General features: G+C 40.7%; 1 protein-coding gene and 1 long non-coding RNA gene across 9 annotated transcripts in view; one reads left to right on the top strand and one right to left on the bottom strand.

Moving 5' to 3' along the window:
- Positions 1 to 26,405, top strand: part of SRGAP1 (SLIT-ROBO Rho GTPase activating protein 1) — a 310,916-nt gene that overhangs the window by 24,486 nt on the left and 260,025 nt on the right. The window contains exon 1 of one of the 8 annotated variants that reach the window (XM_086400214.1): positions 17,444 to 18,197. The exons of 3 other annotated variants lie outside the window; for them this stretch is intronic. The gene's annotated coding sequence lies outside the window, so the exon portion shown is untranslated. Of the gene's footprint in view, positions 1 to 17,443; positions 18,198 to 18,482; positions 18,607 to 19,826; positions 19,846 to 20,585; positions 20,758 to 26,405 lie in introns of those variants that run through there. 4 more of the 8 variants (XM_086400218.1, XM_086400215.1, XM_086400217.1 and 1 more) reach the window with 4 other exon arrangements.
- Positions 6,330 to 24,563, bottom strand: LOC147371929 (uncharacterized). Its single transcript, XR_015163852.1, has 3 exons — positions 24,434 to 24,563; positions 7,541 to 7,600; positions 6,330 to 6,384 (listed from the first exon to the last, which is right to left on the bottom strand). It is a non-coding gene; the product is annotated as an uncharacterized LOC147371929 (long non-coding RNA).

Here is a 26,405-nt window from a genome sequence, read left to right as displayed (position 1 = left end):
TGGCAACTGCCATTCTGTTTCTATAACTTCAACTTTTTTTGAGTTCACATGTGAATGAAATCATATGGTATTCGTCTAACTCTAACTTATTTCACCTAGCATAGTGTCCTTAAGGTTCATCCATGTTGTTACAAGTGGCAGAACTGCCTTCTTTTTCTATGGCTGAGTAATATTCTTTATGGACTTACCTGATGGCTCAGTGTTAAAGAATCCGCCTACCAATACAGGAGACACAGGTTCGATTCCTGAGTCAGGAAGATCCCCTGGAGAAGGAAATGGCAACTCACTCCAGTATGCTGTCCTGGGAAATCCCATGGACAGAAGAGCATATTTATGACTTGACTGTTGTGAATAATGCTGCAGTGAACAAAGACATCACTTTGAAATAGGGATTTCATTTCTTTTGGCTTTGCCAGATTGTATGGTAATTCTAGATTTAATTTTTTCAGGAATTAATGAAGGTTACTTTGGAACTTAATCCTGACATTTGTCTTCTTAGTTGTTTCATAATAATCATTAGTGTTATCTTAATGTTTATTTCAAAAGTCATGAAAAGATGCATTTTTAGAAATAAATTTAGGCTATTTTTGTTTTGGAGAAAAAAGTTAAACTTGCATTGATGCTTTTAAAAACATTTAATTTTATATGACATCTAATGGATCACCTTACTACACTATGAAAGTGTCAGTCAGTCGTGTCTGACTCATTGCGACCCCATGGACTGTATAGCCTGCCCCGCTCCTCTGTCCATGGGATTTTCCAGGCAAGAATACTGGAGTGGGTTGCCATTCCCTCCTTCAGGGGATCTTCTCGATCCAGGAGCTGAACCCGGATCTCCTGCATTGCAGGAGAATTCTTCTGAGCCACCTGGGAAGCCTTACTACCCTGTAGCCACATGGTACTGAATGGGAAGGGATGAGAGTAGGCTTTCTTTATACTTTGGAATTTTTCCTTCATGGAGTCATGTGATAAATGCAGAAGTATGTGTTTGGAATTAAGTATTTGAAAAGGAAGGATCAGTCAGTTTTAGTCAGTTCTATTGGACTCTCTTTTATCCCTTTCTTCTTCTCATGTTCTGTCTTAAGGGAAAAAATGGTGATTTTTATTTTCATCCTGAGAATTCTGCCACTTTGGGGGACTTTAATTTTGATGGTGTGAAAGCCCTTTGACAACTCCTCTCAAAGGTTTAAGTGTGTATTTAGCCTGCCAACCTGGGAGCTTTCTGAGGACTAGGATCCAGTGAGAACTTTTTGCTGTTACTGGCACATTAGCGCAGTGCCTGGCACTAAGAATGACTTAGAAAGCTATTTACTGACCGAGTGAACCATTACTCATTCCTTTATCTGTTGAAACTTAGTCAATTCAGAGTTATTAATACATCCTAGGAGTTTACAGCCATATCTTTTAGTTCAAAATGTACACCAGATAAAGTAAGTTCATGAAAAAGAGTTTTGTTCACAAATACATAGAATTACAATAATCTGTTAGTAGAAATGTTAGAAATACATTGTTACCAATATTTTTAAAAATTTATTTTAGTGAAATGTACTCGATTTGCATTGTATAAATTTCTACTATACAGGAGTGATTCAGTTATACGTATGTATACATTCCTTTTTTATATTTTTTTCCATTATGGTTTTTCAGAAAATATTGAATATAATTCCCTGTGCTCTACACTAGGACCTTGTTTTTTATGTATTCTGTATGTAATAGTTTGCATCTGCTTATCCCAAACTTCCAATCCATCCCTCCCCTACTCCCCCTCCCTCTTGGCAACTAGCAGTCTACTTGTTGTCAATGCTGATTGTTGTTTGGACCTCCCTAGAATCTTCTGCTCGAAGAATGCGTGTTTTCATTTGTCTCCTAACACGCTAGAGATGGGGGTGGTGCCTTGGGCACTAACTGAATTTACTCAATTCGGGGTACGTATGAGATGTCTCCCGTCCAGAATTCTAGTCTGCAGGCCACTTTTAGCCAACAATGAGCAGCTCTGTGTTTCTTTTCTTTTTTTATTTTTTAAAGCTCTTTTTGTATCTCCTCTACAAATTTTGTCCAGCAGTACATTTCTACAAAGAGGAAATCTTTCCCCATCTCGTTTTTCATTTCCCCAGTAAGTTCATCTGTGCTCGGAGTTTGTTATCTGTTGTATCCATTTTCTAACAGCTTCCTGGGCTCTTGAGGGATATTAAACAGAAAAGAATTCAGGGTCAGATACAGTGTGGGTGAGGGTATCTCCAGCTAGGACTTGGGCTTTTTTCCAAAAGTTGTAATGAGTCATTCGGGAATGACGCGTTATGCATTCTGTGTATTCTCTCCATGGTGCCGTTGCTTGTGTGGCTCATTTTTGTTACGGCCATTTCTCTGTGGTAAATGCTTCACTCTTCATTATATTTTATTTTAGTCACTGTTTCTAAATCAGTATATTCTGTTCTTTGCTTCTACCATTTTGGCATTTAGATGCCTCAACATGAATTTAATCTGAGAAAAAAATCCTAATGTCCTGACTTCTGGTAGGAAATATTTACCCGAGGGAACTCTAGTTTTACTGACTTTTCCTTGACTTCTAGGAAAATGTGTGTGTGATGTTTGTCACGTGAGGTGTTCTAAATATTAATGCTATTATATGATTAAATTGTCTATTTAGAGAAAAAGTTACATGTCACCATAGCTGAGGAATGTTTGCTACACAGGTTGACCATACAAAAATGAGGTGTGATTTTCCTTTTTAGTCAGAAAAAAATTTTTAGGATAATATTTGGGGTGTGGCATGATAAACATAATTCCTCACTGAAGTAAATTTGCTCAGTCATGTCCGACTCTTTGCGACCCCATGGAGTGCAGCCCACCAGGCTCCTCCATCCATGGGATTTTCCAGGCAAGAGTACTGGAGTGCGTTGCCATTTCCTTCTCCAGGGGATCTTCCCAACCCAGGGATCGAACCCAGTTCTCCTGCATTGTAGCCAGACGCTTTTACCATCTGAGCCACCAGGGAAGTCCAGGGAATTCCTCACTAGGGAATGTAAATTGATACACTCTTTCTGGAGTATAATTGGACCCTGTGATCTCACTTTTAGAAATCTATCCAAAGGAAATAATCAGAGATAAGAATGTTCATCATAGTTGTTTTTTGTTTTTTAATGAAAATTATAAGCCACAGGACTCCCCTGGTGGGGCAGTGGCTAAGACTCCATACTTCCAGTGCACAGGGCCAGTTTTGATCCCTATGCAGAGAACTAGACCCCATATGCTCCAACTAAAAGATTTCCCATGCTGCAACTAAAACAAACAAACTGCGTGCTGCAACTGAGAGCCATTGCAACCAAATATTTTTTTAAAAAAAATTATAAGCCCCATGAATATCTAAGAGTCAAGAAACAAATCGATTATGGTATATACAAGTATTAGAATGTTATGGAAGCACTAATATTATGACTCTGAAAAGTGTTTAAAGACATATCATTAAGTAGAGAAATAAAAAACTGTGGTGAATAAAATATGATATGTGTGTGTGCTGCTGCTGCTGCTAAGTCGCTTCAGTCGTGTTTGACTCTTTGTGACCCCATGGATTGTAGCCCTCCGGGCTCCTCTGTCCATGGGATTCTCCAGGCAAGAATACTGGAGTGGGTTACCATGCCCTCCTCCAGGGGATCTTCCCCACCTAGGAATCGAACCCGCATCTCCTATGGCTCCTACATTGCAGGCGGGTTCTTTACTGCTGAGCCACCAGGGAAGCCCAAAATATGATATACTTACCTCAAAATATTGCCATTGTTATTTCTGAGTAAATGGGACAGACAACTTAAAAATCTTTCTGTGGTTTCCAAATTTTCTATATGTATGTATTACATTGATGATTAAATGAATGAATTTGTATAAAAGACTAGAATGATGCCTCAAAAATCAGTTTTTTAAAACACTTTCTTTTATTTCAGTTTCCTAACAGAAGGTCACCACTATGAAAGCTTTAAAATATTAGCTGTTCCCAACTGAGAATTTTTATATTCTTAGGAATTGTGAAATGTATGTAAATAAGGAAAATTGCACTATGCTAGACAGTATGTTGTTGAACCAGAAATATGTTTATTGGCATATTTTATGGATAAATTGGCACTAGGATTTATTTATCATTTTTTTCAAAAATTGTTTTCAAATTTTAGAACACAAAGAACTCAAGATATGACTGAGCTACCTCAGACATCCCTTTAGACTGGCTGTAAAGTTACAAGTTTAAGCAAGAATAGGCATATTTTTTTAATAGCCTGGAAGGTATTTTGGTGGGACAATAGAAGTATATTTGGTTATACAAAAATCTGTGATTCTATAAAAGGACATAATTTGAATCTGTAGTTGATTACAAGTTTAGAGGTCTCTGTAATATACAAAGTTTCTTAATTGTATGTAACTAGTCACTTCCCAAGGCTGGCTGATCACTCTGAAGAAGTAATGAAACTCAGCAAGAATTACCAGCTGCTGTTTATGAAACCAAATGATAGAATTCACTTAATGAAAGTAATGTGCTGACAGAAGTGTTTACTGTTTAGAACATAATAATCATGTTTATTGTATCTCTCAGAGACAGAATATATCATACATAGACAAGAGAACATTGAGAGTAATGTGCTTTAAAAAAAAATGTGCTCTTATTTACATGAAACCAAGCTTCAAAAACACTTTGCTAGAGGTCTGTTTTATAGAGTTAAACTGGAAAAATGGCAGATTTGGAAAGCAGCTATTGTTTTTGGACACAGAAATCAGAAGTATGAGCTCAGAAAACATAGGCACTTGGGGAAATCTTAATATCTTGAACTATAGACCTTGTGAACTTCAAAAAACCTTGAAATTCACTTGATGATGATTTTTGGAATCTCAGAAATAGTGGTGTAATACCATAGGATAGAGAAAGATAATCAGGAAGCTTAATGCAATCAGAACCTCATAGCCTCTTATGGGAAGTAGCATTTGGCAAAGCCAGCTAAGCTACTGTAAATGAATGTTAATCACATTTTATCAGCTGCTTGCACTATCTTTATTACATAATTTGAATATTTATGACTCTGTAAATATGTTTAACAGTGAAATTACAGTATTTATGAAACTCAAATTCCAAAAAGCATATAACCCTTTGATGGAGAAGAATTATCTTTAAATACTACAAAATTCAAGATGTTTTTGCCATTTAGCAGTTGTCTGTATGCTATGGGACAAGTATTTCTTACTAAAATTCTGTGATAAACAGAATGATATATGTCAAAATTGACTTTGAAGACACAGATGATTCTGTTAATTTATCATCTATGAGAAATAAATGATCAGCTGAAGTATTTTAAGTTTCTAGGATTAAGTACAATTTATTTTCTCACTATGGTTTATATTTTGGTTGACAGCATCCATCTCTGTTTGGAAGTTATTAATGAATCTTTTTTTATGAACCAGGCTTTGGAATTGGACAACTCCTTCTAAAGTAGCAGTATTATTGAAAATAATGGATGGAAATGCCTCTTTAGTTTTATAATCTGTACTCATTTGGTGTGTGTGTATTTTGGGAAAACTTGACTCTCTTATTTATTGCCAATGCTTTCTTACTTCTTTGCAACCATAAAGTCACTGCAAAGTGACTTTATTTTTCCCTTCCGAAGTATTTAAATGCATTGTTCTTTGGGAAAGTATAATCTAATAGAAAGATACAGTTCATATTAGAACCAAAAAAACCTGTAATTAAGATATGTCTCGGTCACATTTTCCCCCCCTGTTCTTTGTTAAAGCAGAAATGGATTCATTTAAGTAAATAAAATTGTCGATGGGTAAAGCCTTTATTTTCACAAGTGATGATTACAAATATCTGTTTACTTCATTATGATTGTCTAAAATATTTAGAAATTCTCATCTTATAAAATTTGGATATACTAATTACTTTACATTTTGAGGTGAATTTAATTTGTTTTCTAGGTATTACAGTGGTAAAGAATCCACCTGTCAATTCAGGAGACTTGGATTCGATCCCTGGGTCCAGAAGTTCCCCTGAAGGAGGGAATGGCAACCCACTCCAGTATTCTTGCCTGGAGAATCCCATGGATAGAGGAGCCTGGTGGGCTACGGTCCATGGAGTTGTACAAGAGTCAGACATGACTGAGTGACTGAGCACACACATACACACACACATTAGATTAATTTAGGTTAATTCATGTGTTGCTGGCCTGGCGGACATTACAGAGAAGTGGTTCTGAGGGTGAACTTTGGAGTCACAGATTTCTGTTGAGATCAAACTCTTGGTCAGGCAGGCGCTCATGTAGCTTAGTCACCATCATTCTGATCAGGTTCTGAATCTCGCTGGGCTTCGGTGGGCGCACCTTCATGGGTTTGTCGGGAGAATTACCTGAAATGCTCACAAATATATGGAAAGTGCTAAGAATGTGTGTCTGGAGTCAGTGGTGGTCCTCATACACTGCTATTACCCAGTTGCTGATAGAGCCTTTCTATGTTGAGGATCTCTTAAAACCCTTTGCCTTTCCACCATCCTTATTTGGGAGGATTAGCTAGTGGGTACACTCACTCTCCTTTAATAAGATGACAAAGGAAAAATATCCAGAATGCAAGTCAGCTTTCTATGCCTAATAACAATGTGGGAGGAGTTTTGACGTTTCAGACTCTTGATCCGAATGCAGAAGATGAGATGGGGGCCTTAGGCCACTGATTCGTGCTCTGCGCTGTTGCCTGTCTTACTGGCAGAGAGCACGAGTAGACAAACGTTTTCTGTTAAAAGCCAGCAAGTACACGTGTTAGGCTTCGTAGGTTTTATAGTCTCTGTCACAACTATTCTACTCTGCCGTTTTAGCTAAGACCAACCTTTTGCAGTACTGTAATTGACAGGCATGGCTGTATTCCAATAAAAATGTATTTTTAAGAACAGCCTGTGTGTTGGATTTGGACCGTGGACTGTAGTTTGCCAACCTCTGGGCGCAGGTAGTTGAGAGTATGTTGGTGTCTCTTTTCTTAAAATCAGAGATAAATTCTTGCCTTCAGAGTTGTAGTTGTTCATTATTTAGTTTAAACACATATAAATCAACATTATAGGGAATTCCCTGGTGGTCTAGCAGTTAGGACTCTGTGCTTCCATTGCAGGGGCCTGGGTTTATTCCTGGTTGGGATCTAAGATATTGCAAGCCGACCGGTGTGGCCAAAAAAATAAACACTGTAATTTTCTATTCTTTTTGCTTATAGTTTTATCCTAAAACGATAAACTGTCAACTCTTGGTCTCTGAAGCTATATGACAATTGAGTTTTCTAGTTAGTTCTCTCACATCCCTAGGTACAGGTGGGGTGATGGGGAATGCCTTGATTGTCTAAAGAGATTAGACATTACACCGCTTTATTCATAACTGAGTAGATTTTGAATTCTGCTGGACAGTATCAGGTTTGGCTTTGCAACTGGGTAGGTTCATCTTGGTGCTTTGCTCCCTCCTAGCTGCAAGTCATTGGCTTGTGATGTAGCTTTCTTAAGGCTCAGTTTACTCATTGGTAAAATAATGATAATTCTTACCTTGTTAGGTTGCTCTGAAGATTGATGTGCCCATGAATTTAAAGTGTGGGGGCCCAGTGCCTGAGAAAGATAAACCAAATAAACAACAGCTCTTAAAAACTTGGGTGAGAACCATATCTTGAAGTCTACATGCTTTTAAAAAAAAAAAAAAACTTCATTGTTATTTTACATTCCTTATTCTTCTTAAAAGGGGAAAAATACATTTCTGTGTACTTAAGCCCTCAAAGGTATTTGGGGCCTTGGAGCCATGTCTTTCATACTAGGCTTCCCAGGTGACTTAATGGTAAGGAAGCCGCCTGCCAGTGCAGGAGACCCAGGTTCCATCCCTGGGTCGGGAAGATCCCCTAGAGGAGGGCATGGCAACCCACTCCAGTATTCTCACCTGGAACATTCCATGGACAGAGGAGGCTGGTGGGCTATAGTCTATGGGGTCGCAAAGAGACACAACTGAGCATGCACATATTTCAAATTATTTGTGCTGAAAGACTTTTTATCTGTCATGAACCAATGCTTTCATAAAATACAATAAAAGGAATTTATTACAAAAATGAAATAAATACAAACAGAACACATACAAAATCCTGTTTTTTCTTTTAATGAGATCCAACAAATACCTAAAGTTTCTAAGTGTTTACTTTGCCTGCTTATTTCTCTGGGGCCTGGTAGTAAATGATTTTTAAATCTATATTGACTGTACTTTTAGGAGCACTGGTTTGAGGGGAGCCAGTTCATGGAAATTCTTTTAAAATACTCATACCAGTCATTCTTTTTTAAAAAGACATATAGGTATTTATTTTGCTTCACTAGGTCTTAGTTGTGGAGAAGGAAATGGCACCCCACTCCAGTACTCTTGCCTGGAAAATCCTATGGATGGAGGAGCCTGGAAGGCTGCAGTCCATGGGGTTGCTGAGGGTCAGACACGACTGAGCGGCTTCACTTTCACTTTTCACTTTCATGCATTGGAGAAGGAAATGGCAACCCACTCCAGTGTTCTTGCCTGGAGAATCCCAGGGACGGGGGAGCCTGGTGGGCTGCTGTCTATGGGGTCGTGCAGAGTCGGACACGACTGAGGCGACTTAGCAGCAGCAGCAGCAGGTCTTAGTTGAGGCATGCAGGATCTTTAGTTGCAACATGCAAAGTCTTAGTTGGGGCATGTGTCATGTAGTTCCCTGACCAGGGATCGAGCCTGCGCCCTCTGCATAGGCAGCATAGAGTCTTAGCCACTGGACCACCAGGGAAGTCCCCATATCAATCACTCTTGAACAGAATTAGCCACTAAGTAGAGAGTGAGTTTTCCCCTTCTTCTTAAAAGGTAGTCACCAACTGCAAGTGAATGTTATTTATTGCCCAAGCCTTTGTTCATTCAACCCCACCCCTCTCCACTGCCCATGCAAATAGTTTGATTTGAGGTACCTAGAGATTCTCATCAGGGAATAAGCCTTGATGGTTTGCTCTAGATCAGCATGACTTCCCTTGGAGTGTCTGGCTGCACAGGGGGGTCCCAGTGGGTCCAGTGCTGATCTTGAGAGCCTAGACCTCGAGGAGCATGGGTATAGGAATCTCAGGTCCTCACTTTCCCTTCCATCCTCAATGATCTGACAGCACCTCCCATTACTTCTGTTAAACCACATTTCATTAATATTTCCATTATCTTCTCTGACTTCCCCACCCCTACCCCACCTCCACGGCCAGAACCATGGGCTTTATAACAATAGGGCCTAATTTTATTTTCTTTTTGGCTCCCTGGCTCCTGGCACACTCTAGCCGTACCTTGAAAATGTTCTGATGTGCGAATGAATGAGTAGGCAATGCTGTCCAGGCCTCTCACCAGACTGACATCCTTTATCTTCAGGCTCTTCACTTTGCTAGGGTTCCTCTCAGAAATTTAACCAGATTGGAAAGGGTGGAGGAGAAGGGGGGTCACTCCAGAGCGACACATAGCTGTCAACACATTTTCAATGCCCATAACCTGAAAGAACATGGACTGTGTGTTTTGGGAAGTTGTGTTTTTCTCATTCCTCAATTTTTGGTGCCGATCGTGTAACAGTGTTGTAGGAAAGCAGCCAATAGCAGTGCTGCCAGCTTCCAAACTGTCACAGTGGCCTTCTGGAAACTGTCAGGGCCACACCTTACCTTAGATGAAACTCAATGGCATTGAGCTCTTGAGATTACAGATAGTGATTTTCTGGAGTAGATACAATGGTGTGCGAACATGTGACCAGGCTGGACTGTATCACAGTGCTTGCATGGGATATTACAGATCATTGATGCTTTACAGTAGAGCGTTTATGGGTCTTTCTTATGTATATAGATATGTATATGTATATAGAGTAATATCACTGTATGTTGGGGATGGGAAAGAGTATCAGTCATTTGTATGCTACAGTTATTTTCAAGGAAAAAGAACTTAAAAATCAGTTGATAGCTTATAGTAATAGGTTAGGTTTCTGGCGGTTATCTTTTTCTTGGGGGAACTGGTTAAGTTAATAGCATGTTTAACTAAATGCTGGCTTTGAATGAGGATCTTGAATTCCTGTCTTAACTCTATGACCTTATTCAAGTTACTTACCCTCTTTGAGCCTCACTTTTTCTTATCTGTAAAATGGGGTAATAATAGTACAAGGGCATAGATGACTGTGAAGATTAAATGTGACAATTCATGTAAAATGCTTAGTGATACCAGTATTTCTTCAGCATTCATTATTACCACTTGTCTGTATGGATTATTTATTGGGGTAATAACACTTTTGAAAAGAAATGGCAGCCTTCAGAGTATCAAAAACAGTTGTATTTGAAAACTACTTATATGTGCAGAATACTAATTTAACATATTTCTGCCTTTCTTAACTATTTTATATATGTTTATGCTTCTGGACTTCTTGAAATAAGTTATTTTTGACTTCTTAACACTTAACATTGGGAGGTGACTTATAGCTTATTAAAATAAATTGTTCAAAAAATAGCAAAAATAATAAGCAAACCATATTAATCTACTGAATTAGCAGTGGGATATAGTATTAGAAAACATCATGAAAACTAGCAATAGAGAAAATAAATGGAAAAATAGAATAAAAAGTTGTATGTACAGCATGGATATAATTTATATAACATAATAAAACATAAAATTAAGTAAATTACACATTTTGAAATGAATAAATAATAGCTATGTTTTAGTATTTGGATTAAGGGTAACTTTTTTCCCTTCACTTTCCAGTGCTTATGATGTTGTTAAAAGGTATTTATTTGTTTTCTTAATTTATTTTTTAATTGAGGTATAGTTACATACAATATGATATTAGTTACAGATGCACAGCATAGTGACTCACAACTTTTAAAGGTTATACTCCATGTATAGTTACTATAAAATATTGTCTGTGTTCCCTGTATTTTACAATATATCCTTGTAGCTTATTTTATACATAATAATTTGTACCTCTTGGGTTTCCCTTGTGGCTCAGCTGGTAAAGAATCTTCCTGCAGTACAGGAGACCTGGGTTTGATCCCTGGGTTGGGAAGATCCCCTGGAAAAGGGAAAGGCTACCCACTCCAGTATTCTGGCCTGGAGAATTCCTATACAGTCCATGGGGTCGCAAAGAGTCAGACATAACTGAGCAACTTTCACTTCACTTGTACCTTTTAGCTCCTTACTCCTCTCCTGCCTCTCCCCACTCCCTTCACCCCACTGGAAACCACTGCTGTGTCTTCTCTATCTATGAGTCTGTTTTCCACTGAAAGGTTTTTATCATGTAAAATTTTAAAAGACCAAACATCTGTTACTCACTCTTAATTGCTCAAAATGACATATTCAATATTCATATTGAATCTAAGTCTTTTGCTATAGCTAGCAAATTTATTGAATTTATTTACAGAATGTTTGCTGGAATCAAGTAACTGCTTTCAAAGTAACTTCCTGGGTGTCTAAAAACAAACAGGGTGTCTTGGTTTTGTTTAACTTAGGTACCCAAATATTAACTGCATGGCTACACCAGACCGAGAACAATTCTCTCAAAACTCTTAGTCCATGACATTTGGTAGACATTTCATAGAGGAACTTTTTCAAGGCCAGTGAGCAGTCAGCAGCAGAAACTTCTGTGCTCTGTTAGAGGGCTCCCCAGAGACCATGGCTGGTTCCTGAAGCATGTGTGGGGATATCCAGTTACAACCCAGGGAAAGTACAGGTCTGGCTCTTTGTGCGATTTGAGAGTTAGCCTTCCTGGTCAGGGCCACAGGCTGCCAAACTGACATCTGTGTAGCCGGGCATGTAGGCCACCTGCCAACACCATTATCCCCATTTAGGGTTAGGCCAGCAGGGATCTTTCCTGTTGAGCCCGAATGTCTTCATTTTCATGAAGTTTTCAAAGCAGAATGAGACTCAGCAGGGCAAATGGTGGTGTGATTGAACCTAGCTCTTTAACCTAATTCTTCTTGAAATAAAAGTTATTTTTGACTTTTTAATACTTAACATTGAGAGATAACTTACAGCTTCTTGAAATAAATTACTAACTCTAGCAAAAATAATAAGCAAACCATATTAAACTAATCCACTGAATTAGCAGGGGAATACAATATTAGAAAACATCATGAAAATGTTTATAATGTTTATTAAGTTAATAGGACTGTTTCTTGGTCACAAATGGACCTGCCCTCTGTCCATCCCAGGCTATTCCCAAAGCATCTCTTGAAGGAGAACACACTTTTATGGTGGCAAAGGTAATTTAGAAAGTATGTCTTATAACTGAAAGTTGAAGGGAAACTTGGTTTCTTATTGTCTGCCATTCGAAGTGTTCCACATGGTAGGTTCTGACACATATCTCATTGCAAATACTCTTGTTCTTATGACCAAACATCTTCCTAAAATGAAAGCTTAAAAATATATAGATTCTGACTAAAAGTAGATGACATTTTGCATATACACAATTGCTGAACGTGTATAAATGCCTCTAGTGCCAGAATATGTCTTCATGCTGACAGCCCTACCCGGGGCTTGCTCACCGTTCAGCAAGACATTCTTCTATTTTAACATTTCCTTTAAAGGGAAATTCTTTTGAATGCATTCAACAAAAGGTATGGAGAGCATTAGTCACTGAGATTTTTACTCATAGTATTTGAACGTCGTTGTTAAGTTTGACTCCTACATTATTTGAGTAGATTTTTTTTTTAAGCAACTAGAGTTTATGGAGCCCAACTGCTTTTGACCTTCTTCTCACTACTGTGCCCCGTAGAGCTACTGACAGGAAGAGAAGCACTTTTTTATGTCAGATGTCCCTGGTAGCTGAACTGCTTGGGGACATCATATCATTAGGGAATGGTTCGTCAGATTCAGTTTTGCTGTTTTATATTTTCTAGAATGTATAATAATGAGAATAATTTAAACTATCTCTTTTCACCAAAAACTGTGTAAACTTTATATGAGATTGCAAATTCGCAAAAATATAACTTTATATCCGATTGCACTGTGTATTGGGTTGACCCAAAAGTTTGTTTGATCTTTTTCTGTAAGATGTTATGGAAAAATCCAAACAAATTTTTAGGCCGACCCAATGAAAAAGTTTTGTTTTGTTTTGTTTTTACTTGATGTAAATACTTCAATAAGTAGGTCAGAAGAAGACTTCCCTGGTGGTCCAGTGGTTAAGAATCCACCTGCCAATGCAGGGGACATGGGTTCAATCCCTCGTCTGGGAAGATGCCACATACCATGAGGCAAAAGGAGCCACCACAGTGAGAAGCCTGCATACTGTCACACAGAATAGCCCACAGCAATGAAGACCCAGGGCAGCCAAAACAAATTAAGTAAAATTTTTTGGAAAAAAAATTTAGAAACTGAGTTTAAAAAAAAATAATACATCAGAAGAAAAAGATGCAGAATGACTTAAAGACTTGTGTGTCACAATTTTGACCAGTGGAGTCATATGGAAGCTTGGTGACTGCCCCTTCAAAGGTAACTAACTTCCAATTTTGCTTTTAGGTGCCTCTGCCCACCAGGGAAGGCAAGAAGAAGAGCCCCTTGATAGAAAGCCAGCTTGTGCTTGTGGAGGGTGGCAGGGTGGTGGACCGGGGTTATCCATGCTTTCTGGAGGAAGGAGAGAAAGAGGAAATCCTCTTGCCATAAATGCCCCCTTTGGATCCATTGAAAACTTTGGATTTGGCAAGGAGGAAGCAAAAGCCTTGGCATCCAAAGAGAGACTGAGAGGAAGGTTGTGAGACCTTCCTGTCTCAAAGGGAGTAGCAGCCAGTGCCCAGGGACGGGAGCAGATGAGCCCATCAGGTGCATGGGGAGCCACTTTAGAAGCTCAGTCTTCTGTTGAGTTGTCTCAGGTCTGCAGCCTCCTGTCTTGAAATGAGTAGGTCTTCCCACACTCTCACTCATGATCATGAGCTTTTAGTTCAAGGAACAGAGTCTGTTTTGAGAAGAAGAAATGATTTTTTTTCCACCTTTCTTCAAGATGTTTGAATGACTTTTTAAGGTTTTCAGCTCATTATCCACATGGCTCATCTTGTCATCTGCTCACCTTGTCATCTGCTCCAGAACTTCCCTCTCTTGCTCTAATTCACGATGTCTTGAAGGTAGGAGCCTGAAAAGCTCTGTTTGTCCTTCACAAAGTTCAGCCTTTTCCTTTCTCCTCTCTGAAAGATTTCAAACTGGACTTTCAGTTGAGGCTTTTAAGACGATCTGTCAAGTCTGCGTTGTGTCCTCTTTTTTCAGAAACGTTGGTGTACAATTGATTTTTCTCTGTGTTCTGGGTGTTGAAATGCACGCTTAGCTTTGCAACATCAGTCAGCTCCTGGCTCCTCTTGCCTGGTCATTGCCATCATCTCTGTCTCCCAGTTCCTCTGACTTTTCCTAGGGCAGCTGCTGGCTGTTTGACCTTTCACACACATTCATCCAGCCTTGATCTGAATTTCAACAAAGACTCTAGAGCCCTGTGTGGAGATGCTGCAGTTTTTATCTGTTGCCCTGAATACTGTTGCGTTTGTGGTAGCTTTTTCCATGTGTCCTTTTGGGGTTAGTTTTTGTTTATAGAGACTGGCTCTTGCAGGAGCAGGCATTGACTCATCTTGTTTGGAACGTGCAGATTTTTCTTTTTCAAGTTGATTTGCTCTAAAGCACAAGATGAACCAAATTACAGGGTTAGCATGTCCAAGGCTTCAGGCGTTTCTGGGCTTTCATCTTCTTCTGCCTCAGGGTAAAACTGTGGTGAACACAGGGCAGGGGTCAGCCTGGATCCAAGCCTGCATCTGGCAGCTGGGATGCATCATAAATGGAGAAGGCCAGTGGACGTGCAAGACTGGTCCAAAATAAACATACCCTCAACCCTGCCCACTGCTCCTTGACATTTTTCTAGAGCTAGCGCTGAGCTTTTAATGGCATTTTCCTTGTTTCTCTGTATGAAAGTGGAAGTGTTAGTCACTTAGTCGTGTCCAACTCTTTGCAATCCCGTGGACTGTAGCCCTCCAGGCTCCTCTGTTCATGGAATTCTCCATGAACAAGGCAAGAATACTGGGGTGGATAGCCATTCCCTTCTCCAGGAGATCTTCCAGACCCAGAGATTGAACCGGGGTCTCCCACATTGCAGACAGATTCTTTACCGTCTGAGCCACCAGGGACGTCTCTCTGTATAGAAAGGCTTTTTTTCATTGACTGAAAAATTCTCAGTCAAAACTGAGAACTGACAATTACAGTTATCCAGACATATATCTCTGTCTTCTGTTTTTACCCTATAAGGATGAGACTGGCTCATGTTGTTGGGTAATCCTGCCGCAAAACACTGCAGCAGCTCACATTTTGGCCAAAAGTACAACAGAGCAAAGCTCCTCCATTTACCCCAACCTCCCACCCAGTGGCCTGTGGTCCTGGATGGGCAGCTGAACCGCTGCAAGCCCTGGTGAACATCAGGCAGGATTCTGCTTGGAACCAAGCTTGTACCTGGTAACCAAGATGGACCATGGGTGGAGAAGGCCAGTGAGGTACAGGACTGGTCCAAAAAAAACCACACACCCCCACTGCACCTTTTTTTCTTTCCTTAAACTTTGCTTCCTGTGGCCACACAGGCCTCTCCCCATCCTCTACATTTGATGTTCTCTCTGCCTTGAAAGCCCTTCACCTCCCTGTGTGCATGGGAACAACATCCATCTTATAACTTCCTCGCCCCCGTGACCCAAGTGCCCAGGGCAGGGCCAGACTCAGAGTGGGTGCTCAGTGCTCCACACAGGAATAAAGGAGTTTGTGGAAGGAATGAAGGAGTCAGTGGGGGAATTACAGAGCCATCCCTGAAGATTCACACATAATGCCTTTCCGATTCAGCAGAGGGCTCTTCTTGCAGGAGCACTTTAAACTCCTTTCAGAATTCCAGACCTGGAAGCAGAGGGAAGAGGAGGTGGTGGCAGTTCTGGCCTGGCCCCCTGATCTCCTTCCTCACAGCCCTCTTCTCAAGTAGGTTTTCAAACAGCCTGTCATGTGCAAATTGCCCCATCAAATAGACCCACAGCAGCTGCAAATACTAGTAAGAAAAGCATTGCCATGCAACTTGCCAGAGATTTGCTCTGTAAAAATAGTGGAATGCAATGCTGGAACTTGTGTAGAGAATCCCAGTGGGCTCAGAGTTCTTGGTTTCTATTTTGAAGATCTTTGTTATTTGGGAGTGTGTGGGGAGTGTGGGGAGTGCACAGCTAACAACCAGACTGATTTTTCCCTCCAAGTGGCCCGAAGCCTCGTAGTCATCATACCCGTGTCATACCAAGTAGTTGTGTCTTAGCCCAAGCACATAACTTGTAGCTTGCACCCAGTAGGCTGTAATATATGTTTGTTGGATGAACTAATATGGTAAATACTAAACACTACTGAGTTACAGATTGCTAAAATAAAGTGTGCAAGAATGTCTGATGGTTACTGTGCATCTCCCATGAGCTAATCATTGATTTAAGGCTTCTCTGTCATTAGAATTTGGAAAACTCAGCAGTGGCCACAGGACTAGAAAAGGTCAGTTTTCCTTCCAATCCCAAAGACTACCGTACAGTTGCACTTATTTCACATGCTAATAAGGTTATGCTCAAAATCCTTCAAGCTAGGCTTCAGCTATATGTGAACCAAGAACTTCCAGCTGTACTGGTCTAAGCTGGGTTTAGGAAAAAACAGAGGAACCAGACATCAAATTGCCAAGAATCATTGAATCTTAGAAAAAGCAAGAGAATTCCAGAAAAACATCTACTTCTGCTTCATTGGCTACATGAAAGCCTTTGACTGTGTGCATCACAGCAAACTGTGGATAATTTTTAAAGAGACAGGAATACCAGACCACCTTACCTGTATCCTGAGAAGCCTGTGTGCAGGTCAAGAAGCAAGTTAAAACTGGACATGGACTTGTTCAAAATTGGGAAAGAAATATAACAAGGCTATATATTGTCTCCCTGCTTATTTAACTTAATATGCACAGTACATCATGCAAAATGCCAGGCTAGATGAATCACAGGCTGGAATCAAGATTGCCAGGAGAAATATCAGTAACCCCATATATGCAGATGATACCATCTAATGGCAGAAAGGCAAGAGGAACTAAAGAGCCTCTTAATGAGGGTGAAAAAGGAGAGTGAAAAAGTTGTCTTAAAATTCAACATTCAAAAAACTAAGATCATGGCATCCAGTCCCATCACTTCATGGCAAATAAATGGAGAAAAAGGGGAAGCAGTGACAGATTTTATTTTCTTGTGCTCCAAAATCATTGCAGATGGTGACTGCAGCATTGAAATTAAAAGATACTCCTCCTTGGAAGGACAGCTATAAAAAACCTTGACAGTATATTAAGAAGCAGGAGCATCACTTTGCCGACAAAGGTCCGTCTAGTCAAAGCTGTGACTTTTCTAGTAGTCATTTATGGATGTGAGAGTTGGACCATAAAAAAGGCTGAATGCTGAAGAATTGATACTTTAGAATTGTGCTAGAGAGGACTCTGGAGAATCCCATGGACTGCAAGGAAATCAAACCAGTCAATCCTAAAGGAAATCAACCCTGAATATCCATTAAAAGGATTGATGCTGAGGCTGAAGCTCCAATACTTTGGCCACCTGATGCGAAGAGTCGACTCATTGAAGAAGACCCTGATGCTGGGAAAGACTGAGGGCAGAAGGAGAAGAAGATGTCAGAGGATGAGATGGCTGGACAGCATCACCAATGCAATGGACATGAACTTAGGCAAACTTAGGGAGATGGTGAGGGACAGAGAGGCCTGGCGTGCTACAATCCATGGGGTCGTGAAGAGTTGGACACTGCTGGGCGACTGAACAACAGTGCAAAAGTTTACGTTTTCTGATCGTGAGAAGTTGTGAGAGTGGCTGACCATTGACGTTGGAACTCTCCAGAGGACGGTGGTGTGAACAGTGTAGGTGAAACTGGGGAGAGGCCTCTGCCCCCACACCCCGCCACTCACTTCCTGCCTCTACAATGCTCAGCTGCGTCCAGGATCAGGCAGGAGGGTGGACCAGACCTAAGTAGCACCACCTGTGCTCCTGCAAGACCAGCCTGCTCTTCACCTGGGTTACTGCAGGGCCACATGGTCAGTTAGTTTTCTTCTCAGCCAGAAGGCAGGATGCTGCCCTCCTAGCCTGACTCTCTGCTCTCATCCTCTGCTCCTGGGCCCTGTGGAAACCTGGCTGCAGTTGCACTGTAAGTAAATGCCCCAGCCTCGAGACCTCTTTAGGCTTTCTGTTCCCAGACTTTGTTTCTACCACCTCCTTTCGTCTCCAAGGATAACACATTCTCTGGGGCATTTTCTAGAGGGAGCTGTGCACTCTCTCAGGCTGGGAGGAGGGCAAGGCCCTACCTGGCTTCTCCGCTGATTTCAGACTCCTTCTTCCGTTTTTGGTGCCTGAGGCCTCCCTCTTTCCCAGGTCCAGACTGCTTGCTGAACCTTGCCCTCCCTCAGTTCGTGGGACTCTCCTGTACTGGCTCTGAGCCTCTCCCGCATAGTCACAGAGGCCTTCAGTACCCCTCTAGACGTCCTCACTGCCCACATCCAGGGGCCTTCCCCTCACACCCGAGAGCTGTTAACGAGAGGGCACTCCTCTGCTGACAGGTGACTGCTCCCTTGCTGTCCTTCTGTCCTCCTGGTGCTGTTGCTTGCTCGCTCCCAGCGGGAGACAGACGCGCCCAGCCACTGGATACCTCACTGTTCTTTCCCTCGTCTCCACACTGCATGGTCTTCAGCTCACCCCTTTCTCTGAAGTTTGATTTGACCCCCATCGAAGCTGCTCACCCCCTCCTCTGTACCCCTTCTGCGTCCGACCCGCATTTCCCTTACTCTGGGCAAGAGCTTTTGGCTGGGTGGGACTCTGCTCTAATGATCGTTGGATCCCTAACACCTGGTTCATCTCTTCACCGAGAGCTGAAGTAGAGGGAATGTTGTGGAGCTAGTTGAAGTTATTGATGGGTTGTTTACATTTGAAAGATATTAGTATATTCAGGAAAAAGTATTGATTAAAGGAGGTAAATCTGCCTCAAAAGAGTATGGTATAGCTACGAAGATGAAGGGGAAAAATTATTCCAGAAGCTCTCTTGTAGAGTCTCTTTTCCAAAATTTTGTCTTATAACTTAAAAACACCCCCCCAAACTATTATCAATATATTATATGCACATAATTAAAAAATGAAAAAGAACAAACCAGCTTAGAATGAAAATCCTAGCCATTCTCGCCCCACCTCCTCCAGTCTTGAACTACAGGCTCAGTGATTTTTAAATGTTCAGTTTTTAGTTTATCTGGTGATTACTGCCATGTTTCTAAAGCCTACGGTTTAATGTCAGATAGGGATAGTGAAAAACAGCCTTGAAGCCCTAGACTGTGTAACACTGAATTATTGTTCACACTGAATCATCATTACCAATTGCATTATGAAAATTATTGAAAAACATTCTAGACAAATGCCTTTAAGTCATGGTGCTATGGAATCAATGTGGTCACCTCTCACTTTTCTGTTTAGTGTTCGGAATGGAATAGGTTTTTTGGTGTTTGAGGGGTATGTTTTGTACAGTTTTTGTATATTTTCAGAGACTAAAAGTGATGTTTTCCCGACCTTTTTTCTTTTCCATGTTTTTTTTTTTTTGCCTCTTGTGACCGTTGCTTTTTTTTTAAATCACATAGGGATACAGTATGGAAGTTTATAGCACCTGATTTACAAAACCTTGATGAGGGGCTTTGTGTGGCTCTTTAAAGCTACAGCTTATTCTGTCTTTGAATGCTGTCTCAGCTTAGAGTCTGTTTGTACCTTCCAGCCAGTGTTACAGGAAGCATTATGAAAAGAATACTCTTTGAAAAAAGGTATGCTGTAGATGCTTCATTTCTGAGTGCAAAATGGCTGCTTATGTTGAAAATAAGTTGGTAGTCTTTAGCGCATTTAATTAAAAGTACCATACTAAAGGAAATTGTAGCAATTATATATTATTAACCTAAGTGGTGCCAAGGCTTTGAAGTTGTTTGTGCTATGGCCCATTATTTTCCTTGATTGCATGCCATCTGAGATTAAGCTGGGCTGTTCAGTTATGTAGGCATTTAGAAGAAGAGCAACATAGTAAACCCAAGTACAAAATTAGGATCTTTGGAGTCCTGTGCTATACATCGAAGCTATTGCTAAGTAAATCCAATCTTTTGCCGCTGTAGTTATTTAGACTGTGATTATTCTGCTTTCCCGGCCCATTCCCCAATCAGACATTGTTCAGTTTATTGGAAAATACGTGTTGTATATGTCAGCTCAAAACAGGGTGTCATTTTGGGGCTTAAACGGAGGAGGCTTTTATTTTAAGCTGAATTGAATGAATAAGGAAATTGAAGATCTGAAAAGAATAGTGCTGGGCCCATTATCATAAGAAAATAAGGCTTTGCAAATATTGGGCTTTGAAGTCATTATATGTATGGTAGCAGGGTAGCGGGTGGGAAAGAGGGCATCTCTGGCTAAGAAGAGATCAGAACGTACTTTTCTGTATTAATAACTCTGCAAGGTGGCATAGGATTTCAGTAAAAAGAATAAAATATGGTTATAGATCTGATTTTATCACGTTAGGCTGTGTACTCAGCTACACTTATTAAATAGACAAGGTTTACTGGGTGCCCATGACAGAATTTGACAGCTGGAAATGACCAAGAATCAATGGGCCAACGCCCTCATTCTACAGAAGAGAAAACAAACTCTTGTCTATCAAGTCCCTTGCCAACTGACCTTGGACAAATCCCCATGTAAGTCTGCTACATTTAATTTTTATTGGCTTTGAAAATTTCAATGTATTTTAATATAGAACTTTTACTGTAGCTACACTGGATATTTTTAGTCCTTTGTGCACCAGGAAACAAAAGGCTTAATTTGTTTACTGAAGGAAACGTTTATTGAACACTTACAGTGTTCAAAGCACTCTTGCTTTTTAAGGTATGGCTTGTTAGCATAATGTAAAAGTTAGAGGTTCAAACCAAGATTAGAGCGTTTCTCTGGCTCCTTCTGATCATATACTTATCTGATATGGGAGGTATTGAGCCTCCATGAAAATATATTTCATGGTACACACACACAGAAGTAAGTGTGGTTAAAAAGATTTATGGAACTTTAAGCCCTCTGTTATCCAGTACAGTAATGTAAGAGAAATTCTGTTTTTCTCCTCTGTTCTGCACTCCACTCACTATACTTCTCGTCACCAAATGTGTGGAGGTTTTTCCTACACCAAACAATTCTCAGATGCCAGCTAGGTGTCCTACAATTTAACTCGATTCTGGCACTACCTGGAGATAACCTCAGATCCTGCAGGTGAAGAGCTCAGACTGCCCTGTCCCACTTCAGATGCCAGTTCCAAGTCACCTGGGCTCAGACCAGCCAGTGAGAAATTGGAGGTTCCATTGAACTGCCTCTTTAGGTTTAACCATTTGCCACAATGACAGAATTCAGGAAACTGTTTACCTACTAGATGACTGGTTTATTGTAGAAGGATACAACTTAGGAACAGCCAGGTGGAGGAGATGCAGAGGGCAAGATAAGGGGAATGGAGTGTGACCTTTACAAGCCCATTCCAGGTGAGCCACCCCCGCCTTCAGCGCCTTCATGTGTTCCCCAACCTGGAAGCTCTCCAAATCCCAACCTTTTGGGTTCTATGGAGGCTTTATTATCAAATACACAGGCACAATTGATTAAATTGTCCTTTTTTTTGTTGTTGTTGTGTTCATCCCATACCATTATTTAACTTATAAACAGTATTTAATTTGTCCTTTAAAAGTTACTTAACAATTGGCTTTTCTCAGGTACTTCTCTCATATCCAAAAGAGGGGAAGAATTTAGCCCTTGTTGTAAAACAAACATAAGGAGAGGAGATGACCTTAACTCCTAATAACATTCCGCTGTTAGATTATTGTATAAAATGTCCAAGCTGGTGGTTCTTCCAGATGCCAATGATTGATTCAACCTCCATTTCTCTCCTCCCCTAGAGGTGAGGAGGGGAGTGGGATTGCAACTTCCAGCCCTCTTATCACAGAGTTCAGTTCAGTTCAGTCACTCAGTCGTGTCTGACTCTTTGCGACCGCATGGACTGCAGGATGCCAAGCTTCCCTATCACCAACTCCTGGAGCTTTCTCAAACTCAAGTCCATCTAGTCGGTGATGCCATCCAACCACCTCATTTGTCGTCCCCTTCTCCTCCTGCCTTCAATCTTGCCCAGCATCAGGGTCTTTTCCAATCAATCACTTCTTCGCATCAGGTGGCCAAAGTACTGGAGCTTCAGCATCAGTCCTTCCAATGAATATTCAGAACTGATCTCTTTTAGGATGGACTGGTTGGATCTCCTTGCAGTCCAAGAGATTCTCAAGAGTCTTCTCCAACACCACAGTTCAAAAGCATCAATTCTTTGGCACTCAGCTTTGTTTATGCTCCATCTCTCACATCCATACATGACTCTGGAAAAACCATCACAGCGTTGGTTCCCCTGCTACCAGTCCCCACCATGGGAGCATTCCGAGTCACCTCATTAATATAAACTTAGGTGTGGATGAAAGGGCTTATGAATAACAAGAGACATTCCTTTCATTTTATTGCTCTTATCACTTAAAAAATTCCTAGAGTTTTAGGATCTCTGTGTCAGGAATCATGGACAAGGACCAAAATATATTATTTAAGTATACCAAATATACTTAAATAAACCAAAATATATTATTATAAATCACAATATCACAAGTAGCAACTTGTCAGTATTTAAATTTAAACATATAGGAGTCTTGGGAGTCTCCTATTTACAGCTGGTCAGTCAGAAGCTCAGTAATAACCTGGATTTGCAATTGGTATCTGATGCGGGGCAGTCTTGTAGGACCCAGCCCTTACTTAACCTGTAGGGTCTGATGCTATCTCTTGATAGATAATTGACTATTAAAATTTAAATAAAAATTATTTAAAAATAAGTATACTTAAAAATTCAGTTTCTCAGTCACACAAGCACATTTGGATAGGAATTGGACAGCATAGACATAGAATATTCCCATCATCGTGGGAAGGTCTATTGGACAATGCTTTTCTATCCCTTTCCGTGCCAGAATCATTTACTATTAAAACAAATCTAGATCTGGAATCCAGAAGGCTGAACTTGCACCCCACGTTCACCATTCACCCTGTTACACAAGCTGTAAAGTCTCAGAAAGGCACTTTAATCTGAACAGAGCTCTGGTTTCATTTTGTTTAAAATGAGGTTACATATCCTATTTCGTCTGTGAATTGTTTCATGTTATACCTTATTACACATTGTACTAAGAGTTCATGTAAAGTTAAAAGTTGTTAACTTGTTCACATGGTGGTTGTTCAGTCTCTAAATCATGTTCGACTCTTTGCCATCCCTTGGACTGCAGCAGGCCAGGCCTCCCTGTCCTTCACTATCTCCTGGAGTTTGCTCAAACTCAATGTCCATTGAGTCAGTGATGCCATCCAATCATCTCATGCTCTGTTGCCCCCTTATCCTGCCTTCAGTCTTTCCCAGCATCTCCAATGAGTCAGCTCCTTGAATCATGTGGCGAAAGTATTGGAGCTTCAGTCCTTCCAATGAATATTCAGTGTCCCTTGGTTACCACTGACAATTCCTTGCAGTTGAAGGTGTTGCCTCTTTACTTGCTTCATGGGGAATTTAGGGTATGTTTGGTGTCTTGGATTCATCTGCTCTGTGGGTGAATTCTGACCCTGCTATAGCAGATGACTGTATCCTTGATTCCTGGGTCTTTCACAGTAGGCCCTAACCCTTTTGGCACTAGGGACCAGTTTCATGAAAGACAGTTTTTTCCATGGACCAGAGGTGGGGGATGGTTTTGAGACGATTCAAAAGCATTACATTTATTATGCAGTTTATTTCTAATCTAATGCCACTGCTGATATGATGGAAGGTCCCCGTCCACAGCCTGGAGGTTGGGGACCCCTGATCTATCTCAAGGCATTGCCTCCTGCCAGACCTCTTCCTCCGGTCTACTCTTCACCAGCCGCAGTTTTGAAAATAAGGCTCAGTGTTGTGTAATGGTTAAGACCAAGAGCTCCGGAAACAGTTGTCCTGCTCAGCCAGCTCTGCCGCATACTCTGTGTGACCTTGTCAAGTCTAACCTTGTTTTCCCATCAGTAAATAGGGGGATGATAAAAGGACTCAAGCCACAGAGTTGCTGTGGGAGTTAAATGATACAGTACTAGGTTATTAACCCAGTGTCTGGAACTCAGTGCTCAATAATTTGTTCTTGGTAATAATAGGATGATGACACTTGATAATTTAGTATAGAAAATATATTGCAAGAGATTCTGGTTGAATTATCTGGTGTGAGTACAAAGTCTAGATATAGGTCTTGAGCACTGGAGGAGAGAAGGTGTGATATTAAAAATTTTGAAGTGTACAAGAGAAGAGCTTTCTCACTTTACCTGTAGTTGATGAACTGAAGGGAGCAGGCTTCCGGCACCTTCCTCATGTTCCCCTTTCTTCTTCATGGAGTCTCCAAGGCAGATAAATGCCTGGGAGCAGCTGGCAGGTGATGCCCATGGGTAAAGCAGGCTGTGAATTAGAAGAATTCTAATTGGAGGGAACTGGAGGGAATGAAAAGGATTTTATCAAACTGAAGAATGTGTTGTCTAAAGGGTCTCAGTCCACTGCTAAGCCTCAGCCAGTATTGCCATGCAGGAATGGAGTGTTGCTAAATCTAGATGTTTATGTGAAATCTCCAAGTTTCCACCATTGGCGAAGTTTTTTTTTACAACTTTATACATAGTAGATAGGATATATCCTTGGATAGAAATTGGCCCAAGGACCACTAGTTTATGATCTTTTCAAAAAAACTTTCCTAATGTCTTCCCAAGAGTGCTAAGTCTGATGAGCTATTAAATTTGGAATTACACTTGAAAAGAAGATCTTGTAGTCAAATAACTTTGGTTACCCTTGGTTCTCGGAGAAGGCAATGGCACCCCACTCTAGTACTCTTGCTTGGAAAATCCCATGGACGGAGGAGCCTGTTAGGCTGCAATCCATGGGGTTGCTAAGAGTCGGACACGACTGAGCGGCTTCACTTTCACTTTTCACTTTCATGCATTGTAGAAGTAAATGGCAACCCACTCCAGTGTTCTTGCCTGGGGAATCCCAGGGACGGGGGAGCCTGGTGGGCTGCCGTCTATGGGGTCGCACAGAGTCGGACACGACTGAAGTGACTTAGCATTAGCAACCTTGGTTCTGGGACAAAAAATGTTGAGAACGTGCTTCACTCTGGATTTGATTCCCTAAACATATTTGATCAGAGAACCCTGTTCCCCCTGTTTACCCTGCAGACTGTTGGGGAATGAAGAACACAGTATGGGTGGCGGTATTCTGGAGAATGGTGGTAAGGGTGGGCCGGACTGGTGAACCTCCCTTTAGACAATAGATGTAAATAGAATCTTAATTAACAATGAGAAATAAATCATTACCGTGTTACTAATGGAATCCTTGAATTGGGTTAGATTTTCTGTTTTTAAATAAAAGATGTTATCACCCTAAAGGCTATTACTAGAACATACATGCTATTTTGATGTGTTTGCTATAGGAATAAAATTGAGAAGATTATTTTTGTTTGGGAATTAGGCTGATATGTTCCATAATGATTTGTGCAGTCAAATTTGGGGAAGATAATAGGGTATGAACCAAGGCAACCGAAGGAACGCCTAGGAGAATCACATTTGGACACGGCAATTGTGCTCTCAACTTTCCTGCTACTACTTTATTTTAATGGCTTGGTTATTTGGAACAAAGGGATATTTTCATTCTCATCAAGGAAATCTGCGTACTGTCTATGGATGGAGTGAAAAAAGTTCATCCAGAAGGAAATCAGTGAGCTTTCTCCTTAGGCAGTATCTCTTGAACATGCTGTCAAGAATTCCTTGGGTACCAACCTCATTTTACCTTACCTGCTATTTCAAATGTGTCTTAAAAATAGCATAATTTTCCCATAGTCCTATTGAAATTGTGGTGTTCTCCAGTTAGTAAAGTGTTTCTGCATTAAATTTCATTTAATTCCACTTTCATGTGTCTTTATTCTGAGCCTCAAATTCAATTTGGGAGTGGCAGTTAACTAATACAAATCTTTCTGGGGATTTCATTTTGGTTAGCATTTGAATTGGGGAGAAAGAAATTGATTTTTTTACATTGATATTTTTCAAAGGTATTTCTAGATATTAATAGAGAAATCTGAGAAACAAGAGGGCATGGACTGCCCGCTCACCTGAGGCTGAATACATTTCAGATACTGGGAAAAAAGGAAGGTTTGGATGCAGGGGGTTGAGAGAGGATGTCTGTCCCTCAGCACAGCTGCTTCACTCTGATAAGAAAGCAGAGTTCAGTTTATGCTGACCTTGTATCTAACCAAAGTTT

The sequence above is a fragment of the Bos grunniens genome, chromosome 5 (genome assembly GCF_055505025.1).
Source record: "Bos grunniens cultivar Pamir isolate PY7600 chromosome 5, Bosgru_T2T1.0, whole genome shotgun sequence".
Taxonomy (NCBI): domain Eukaryota; kingdom Metazoa; phylum Chordata; class Mammalia; order Artiodactyla; family Bovidae; genus Bos; species Bos grunniens.
This window is presented reverse-complemented; position numbering and strand designations above follow the sequence as displayed.